Below are 7,773 nucleotides of genomic sequence, written 5' to 3'. Positions count from 1 at the left end.
TTTGAAAACATGCACGCCCCACATCTCTTATTGGTTGATATGTCAAGAAACAAGAAACAAAGAAGCAAGGTGGGAGTTAATGCACCGCACCTAGTATTTTGGGATTATTTGGTTTCCTTAAGGTGACTTGGAAGGGGGCAGAGGAGATGTAAGAAATGGTTCATCATAAGTCTTTCACCATTGCTATAGTAAAAGTTCTCAATTAATCTAATAAATGGCAAGCGAGAATTCTAATGGAGCAAAAGCATACATGGAAAATTCTAGACTAAACTATAAATCGATACACTTTTATTCAAGCACGATACTCTAATAGAGCAAGGTCATGCATGGAAGGTTCTATACTATATAAATAAGAAGTCTTCACATGCTTAGGCAGCGGATTACATTGAGCGAAGACTAATGATGAACAACTAACTTGGTAATGCATATGACAAGGTGAACCTCCTTGGAGTCCCCATGCATCATCTTGGGGTGAAAATCATACCAGGTGTTTTCCATGTCCACATTGCTGGGAACGGAGCAGCTCGGCAAAGTCCCAGTCAGTGTGATGGAGGCGGCATGGGCACGCTCGTACTTCGGAGCAGTAGTAGTAGTGAGCACACACCCGTACACCGGCCTCGTGTCTGCGTCAGCGGCATCACCCCTGACACACACTACAGAGACGGGGCGGCGGCCTGCGGGCCTTGCCTATGCCCACGGCCAAGAGGAAGACGCTGCCGTCCTCCTCCATGACTAGCAGGCGGCGGTGATCCTCCAGCGACTCCGACACGACGAATGGAAGCACGCCTCGTACTTGATGTTCACCGCCGCGGGCCAGTAATGATTGATGGACGGTGCCGTGAGGTGATGCATGAGGCTCGCCGGCGAGCCCTCAAATGGCGGCGTTCACTCATAGTAGTAGCAGGGCGCATGCGCGCATATGGAACTATGCTCCGCCAGCGAGTGATGGTCGATGTACCTCCCGCAGCCGAAAATCTTGTAGACGCAATGCACCTTGCAGGCATCGACCAGGCCGTCCATGAAAGGGAGTGGCTGTAGGGGACGTTGCGCCCGCTGAATGGAGCGCAGGATGGAGTGGCTGTAGGGGACGTTGCGCCCACCGAATGGAGCACAGGAGTAGCACAGGAAGCAATAGATGGCGTCCTTTCTAGTACTCCCTAGTACTTCCCTAGTCCCTAGTCCTCCCTAGTCCCTAGATAGAAAAACAGAGTTGGTGATGATGGTGTTCCTGCCATCCTGCAATATAGGCCATCCGATCTATATCTGATGGATAGGAAGGAAACTATGGCAAGTTTGCAAAAAGATACCCACACTCCTCTCCACATTTGCAAATAAGGCCTTGCCTTGTTCATCATTATCTCCCACAACCTCATTGTTGGGCAATTAAAAAAGGAAGTCTGTCGAACAATCTGGCATGGTGGTCACTGCCAGCGCCATCCATCCCCATGCCTCCGCCCAGTCCGACCACCAGTCACCACCACGCCCCACTCTCCTCACCTTATCTCTCATCTTTCTCAAGATATCATTCTTTTGATGAAATTCTTGAGATACCATTTTTCCGATGAAATTCTTGAGATGTCATTAGTTTTTACACATGGGATTACTCCTGCATGGGTCAATCACAACAGGTGTTTTGTAAAAAATGCATCTTGATGTTCCATGCAATGCACGGCCATCTTCTAGTTTGCATATAATTTCAAACACCACGTAGACACGTTCTTTGACCATTTTACAACTATGTTAGTACTGTAACTGCATCGCAGACGTTAGTGGTCAGCCCGTGCAAGTTATAGCCCTGGGTGTTTTAACCCTCTTTCAGTAATGATATCTGGCGATTGTTCGCCACGAGTCCAATCCTGGCGAATCCCACATAACCGTCAGATTTCCATCCGATGGTGGCTTGTTTTTAAGCCATAGTATTTGATCAAACCGCCACCCTTACACACATACTATAACTGCGTGACGGGCGTTTGCAACTACCATGTCTCGCAGCAAACCTTTGCAGGGGATTGGAGTTAGCACTGATGGCGGTTCGTAGTCGTTCCACGCTCGGGCATTGAAGTTTGTAACTATTTTACAATATACTACTCCTCTGGTGCTAGTAGTAGAGGAGAGTCCTACTCCACTATATGCAAAAGAACTAGGGCATAGTAGTAGGTACTCTGAACACTCAAGCAAGTTGTCTGGCATCGATATGACCCTACGCTGCTGGGATGCGTCTCGTAAGTCAAGTGGCGTGCTGCTGCTACATTGTCATCATCACCTGTCCACTTCCTGCAGCACATATTCGCTTCTCCATCCTCGTCCGCACATCATACTCCAATCTTCCATCCCCGCTAGGCGCCTCCCCCCTCTTTCGAACCCCTAGCACAAACAATGGCAGAATCGAGCAGCATTCGCCGAAAGAGTGGATGGAATTCGCTCCCCACAGAGGTAATCAAGCTCATTGTTTTGCGTGTGGACAATCTCAGTACCATGAGATAACCCACAAGTATAGGGGATCACAACAGCTTTCGAGGGTAGAGTATTCAACCCAAATTTATTGATCCGACACAAGGGGAGCCAAAGGATATTCTCAAGTATTAGCAGTTGAGTTGTCAATTCAACCACACCTAGATAACTTAATATCTGCAGCAAAGTATTTAGTAGCAAAGTAGTATGGAAGTAATGGTAACAGTAGCAAAAGTAATAGTAGCAGTTGTGTAGTAATTGTAATAGTGGCAGTGGTAAAGTAACTAAGGAAAGAACAATATGTGAAAAGCTCGTAGGCATTGGACCAGTGATGGATAAATATGTTGGATGCGATTCCTCATGTAATAGTTATAACATAGGGTGACACAGAACTAGCTCTAGTTCATCAATGTAATGTAGGCATGTATTCCGAAAATAGTCATACGTGCTTATGGAAAATAACTTGCATGACATCTTTTGTCCTACCCTCCCGTGGCAGCGAGGTCCTATAGGAAACTAAGGGATATTAAGGCCTCCTTTTAATAGAGTACCAGACCAAAGCATTAACACTTAGTTAATACATGAACTCCTCAAACTACGGTCATCACCGAGACGATTGTTGTCACTTCGGGGTTGTCGGATCATAACACATAATAGGTGACTATAGACTTGCAAGATAGGATCAAGAACTCACATATATTCATGAAAACATAATAGGTTCAGATCTGAAATCATGGCACTCGGGCCCTAGTGACAAGCATTAAGCATAGCAAAGTCATAGCAAAATCAATCTTAGAACATAGTGGATACTAGGGATCAAACCCTAACAAAACTAACTTGATTACATGGTAAATCTCATCCAACCCATCATCGTCCAGCAAGCCTACGAGGGAATTACTCACGCACGACGGTGAGCATCATGAAATTGGTGATGGAGGATGGTTGATGATGACGACGGCGACGGATTCCCCTCTCCGGAGTCTCGAATGGACTCTAGATCAGCCCTCCCGAGAGAGTTTAGGGCTTGGCAGCAGCCCCGTATTGTAAAATGCGATGAATCCTTCTCCCTTATTTTTTTTCTCCTCGAACGTGAATATATGGAGTTTGAGTTGAGGTCAGTGGAGCACCAGGGGGCCCACGAGACAGGGAGGCGTGCCATAGGGGGGTGGGCGCACCCCCACCCTCGTGGACAGGGTGTGGGCCCCCTGGTGTTGATTCTTTTGCCAGTATTTTTTATTAATTCCAAAAAGTTGCTCCGTGGATTTTCAGGTCATTCCAAGAACTTTTATTTCTTCACAAAAACAACACCATGGCAGTTCTGCTCAAAATAGCGTTAGTCCGGGTTAGTTCCATTCAAATCATGCTAGTTAGAGTCCAAAACAAGGGCAAAAGTGTTTGGAAAAGTAGATACGATGGAGATGTATCAACTCCCCCAAGCTTAAACCTTTGCTTGTCCTCAAGCAATTCAGTTGACAAACTGAAAGTGATAAAGAAAAACTTTTGCAAACTCTGTTTGCTCTTGTTGTTGTAAATATGTAAAGCTAGCATTCAAGTTTTCAGCAAAGATTATGAACTAACCATATTCACATTAACACTTAGGTCTCATGTTTACTCATATCAATGGCATAATCAACTAGCGAGCAATAAATGATGGATGACAACACTTTCTTAAAACAATCATAATATGATATAACAAGATGGTATCTCGCTAGCCCTTTCTGAGACCGCAAAACATAAATGTAGAGCACCTCTGAAGATCAAGGACTAACTAAACATTGTAATTCATGGTAAAAGAGATCCAGTCATAGTCATACTCGATATAAATTAATAGTGATGCACGCAAATGACAGCGGTGCTCTCCAATTGGTGCTTTTTAATAAGAGGATGATGACTCAACATAAAAGTAAATAGATAGGCCCTTCGCAGAGGGAAGCAGGGATTTGTAGAGGTGCCAGAGCTCGACTTTGAAATAGAGATAAATAATTTTTTGGGTGGCATACTTTCATTGTCAACATAACAACCAAGAGATCTCAATATCTTCCATGCTACACACATTATAGGCGGTTCCCAAACAGAATGGTAAAGTTTATACTCCCCCACCACCAACAATCATCAATCCATGGCTTGCACGAAACAACGGGTGCCTCCAACTAACAACAATCCTGGGGGAGTTTTGTTTGCAATTATTTTGATTTGATTTGAGCATGGGATTGGGCATCCCGGAGACCAGCCATTTTCCCGTGAATGAGGAGTGGAGTCCAATCCTCTTGAGAATAACCCACCTAGCATGGAAGATACAAACAACCCTAGTTGATACATGAGCTGTTCGAGCATACAAAACAGAATTTCATTTGAAGGTTTAGAGTTTGGCACATACAAATTTACTTGGAACGGCAGGTAGATACCGCATATAGGAAGGCATGGTGGACTTATATGGAATAACTTTGGGGTTTATGGATTTTGGATGCACAAGCAGTATTCCCGCTTAGCACAAGTGAAGGCTAGAAAGAGACTGGGATGCGACCAACTAGAGAGTGACAACAGTCATGAACATGCATTAAAATTAATGGACATTGAGTGCAAGCATGAGTAGGATATAATCCACCATGAACATAAATATCGTGGAAGCTATGTTGATTTTGTTTCAACTACATGCGTGAACATGTGCCAAGTCAAGTCACTCGAATCATTCAAAGGAGGATACCACCCTATCATACCACATCACAACCATTTTAATAGCATGTAGGCGTGCAAGGCAAACCATTATAAACTCCTAGCTAATTAAGCATGACATAAGCAACTATAATCTCTAATTATCATTGCAAACATGTTTATTCATAATAGGCTAAATCAGAAATGATGAACTAATCATATTTACAAAAACAAGACAGGTCGAGTTCATACTAGCTTCTCTCATCTCAATCGTTTCATCATATATCGTCATTATTGCCTTTCACCTGCACGACCGAACGGTGTGGATAATAATAATAGTGCACGTGCATTGGACTAAGCTGGAATCTGCAAGCATTCAATTCAAGGGAGAAGACAAGGTAATATGGGCTCTTGGTTAAATCAACAATAATGCATATGAGAGCCACTCAACATTTTCATCATGGTCTTGTCCTCTTGACCCCCAAAGAAAAGAAAAGAAATAAAACTATTTACACGGGAAAGCTCCCAACAAGCAAAAGAAGAACGAGAAATCTTTTTGAGTTTTCTTTTAATTACTACTACTGCAGGCATGGAAAGTAAACTAGCTGAAAGCTACAACTAATTTTGTTTTTGTTTTTCTGAAGGTTATTCAAACACACAAGAAGAAAGCAAGAAAAGGAAATAAACTAGCATGGATAGTACAATGAAAAAGTATGAGCACCGACAACTAGAATGAGTGTGTGAACATGAATGTAATGTCGATGAGAAATACGTACTCCCCCAAGCTTAGGCTTTTGGCCTAAGTTGGTCTATGCCCATGGATCAAAATTGTAGCTGGGGTCGTACTGAGATGCAGTAGCTACTGCCTCACGAGCTGTAGGTTGGAGGCGGGCTGCCTTCGTCCTCCTTTCATATTCGTTTGACTCCTCCCTGGTTATAATATCTCTCCTTTTTGCCTGAAAGTCAAAGAAAGTGGGAGCAGGGAGAGCAACATGGACAGTACACCGTCTGTCAACGATTAGTCGGTACTAGAGGAACTGTTCATTCCTCTCTAGAAACTGATGGCTAACCATGACATTATAATCTAGATTAGCAGGAGGCAACTCCATATCCTTTTCATGTATGGGTATCTCAAGAAAATTAGCCACACGGGTTGCATAAATTCCCCCAAACAAGTCTCCAATTAAACTATTATTATGCAACCTACGTGCAACAATGGCCCCCAAGTTATATTGTTTATCTCCTAGCACAGCACTCTTGAGAACACTAAGATCTGGAACACACATGTGACATGCCTCGTCCTTGCCATTTATGCATCTACCTATAAAGAGAGCAAAATAATGTATAGCAGGAAAATGAATACTCCCTATGGTAGCTTGTGCTATTTCTCTAGATTCCCCCACTGTGATACTAGCAAGAAAATCTTTAAATTCAGATTTGCCAGGTTCACTAGCACTACCCCATTGCGGGAGTTTACAAGCAGTATTAAAATCTTCTGAGTCCATGGTATAAGATTTATCATAAAGATCAAATAGGGCATTGTGAGAATTGCGTGAAGATGTAAATTTAAACCTTCTCACAAAGGAATCAGTTCGGCGGTAATATTGAGGGCACTTATCTAGCATGAAGTCCTCAAGATCAGCATTACGCACATATGCATCAAATTCATCCTTGATGCCTTATTGGACCATAAACTCTAACGGCCATTCACAAGCATGCACTTGAGCTTCCTTCGGTAGTTCATCGTCCTGCTCATGTATTGCGGGCCTGGGTCCTTGCTTCCTTGAAGAACCACCTTGGTATTTTCCTCAACATATTTCTTCCTCTGAAAAATTTCTGAAAATTTTAGTAACTCAAAATAAAAGTGAACCAAACTCAACGAAATAGATAGCAACTACTCCCACAAGTGCCTAGAGACTATATCATGCGTTAAAACTACTTGGGACCAAATAAATTTGACATGCAAGCTCAAGAACAGGGTCACCTCATCAGCAAAAAAATTCAATAAATAAAGCACTAGAACAAAAACTAATTGGACCATTGGAGGAGTCACATACAAAAGAACAATCTCGCAAAGCAGTTTTGTGAGTGGGGCTTTGAGCAAGGAGATCGAAAATGGCAGCAAGATGAGCTAGAACTCATGCTTGAGCTGGTTAGTGTTTTTTTGGGAGGAAGAAGAAGTGTGTGGGTGCAGGAATAAGTGGAGGGGGCCCACCAAGGGCCCACGAGGCAGGGGGCACACCCTAGGGGGGTGGGCGCGCCCTGTACCCTCGTGGCCAGGTGCTGGTCCCCCTGATGTGTTCTCAGTGCCAGATGTTCTCAAATATTCTAGAAAAAAAATCATATTTCATTTTCAGGGCATTTGGAGAACTTTTATTTTTGGGGTATTTTTTATTGCATGGATAAATTAGAAAACAGACAGAAAAATACTATTTTTTCTTCAGTTAATCTAAATAACAAAAAGTAAAAGGAGGGTACAGAAGGTTGTGCTTTCTAACTGCATCCATCTCATGCTCATCAAAAGAAATCCACTAACAAGGTTGATCAAGTCTTGTTAACAAACTCATTTCGAATAACATGGAACTGGAGAAATTTTGAATAATAGTAGGTTACCTCAACGGGGATATGTACATCCCCAATAATAAGAATATCATATTTCTTCTTGACTGT

This window comes from Triticum aestivum, chromosome 4B, assembly GCF_018294505.1.
Source record: "Triticum aestivum cultivar Chinese Spring chromosome 4B, IWGSC CS RefSeq v2.1, whole genome shotgun sequence".
Lineage (NCBI taxonomy): Eukaryota > Viridiplantae > Streptophyta > Magnoliopsida > Poales > Poaceae > Triticum > Triticum aestivum.
The sequence above is the reverse complement of the archived record's forward strand: the minus strand, read 5'-3'. Positions refer to the sequence as shown.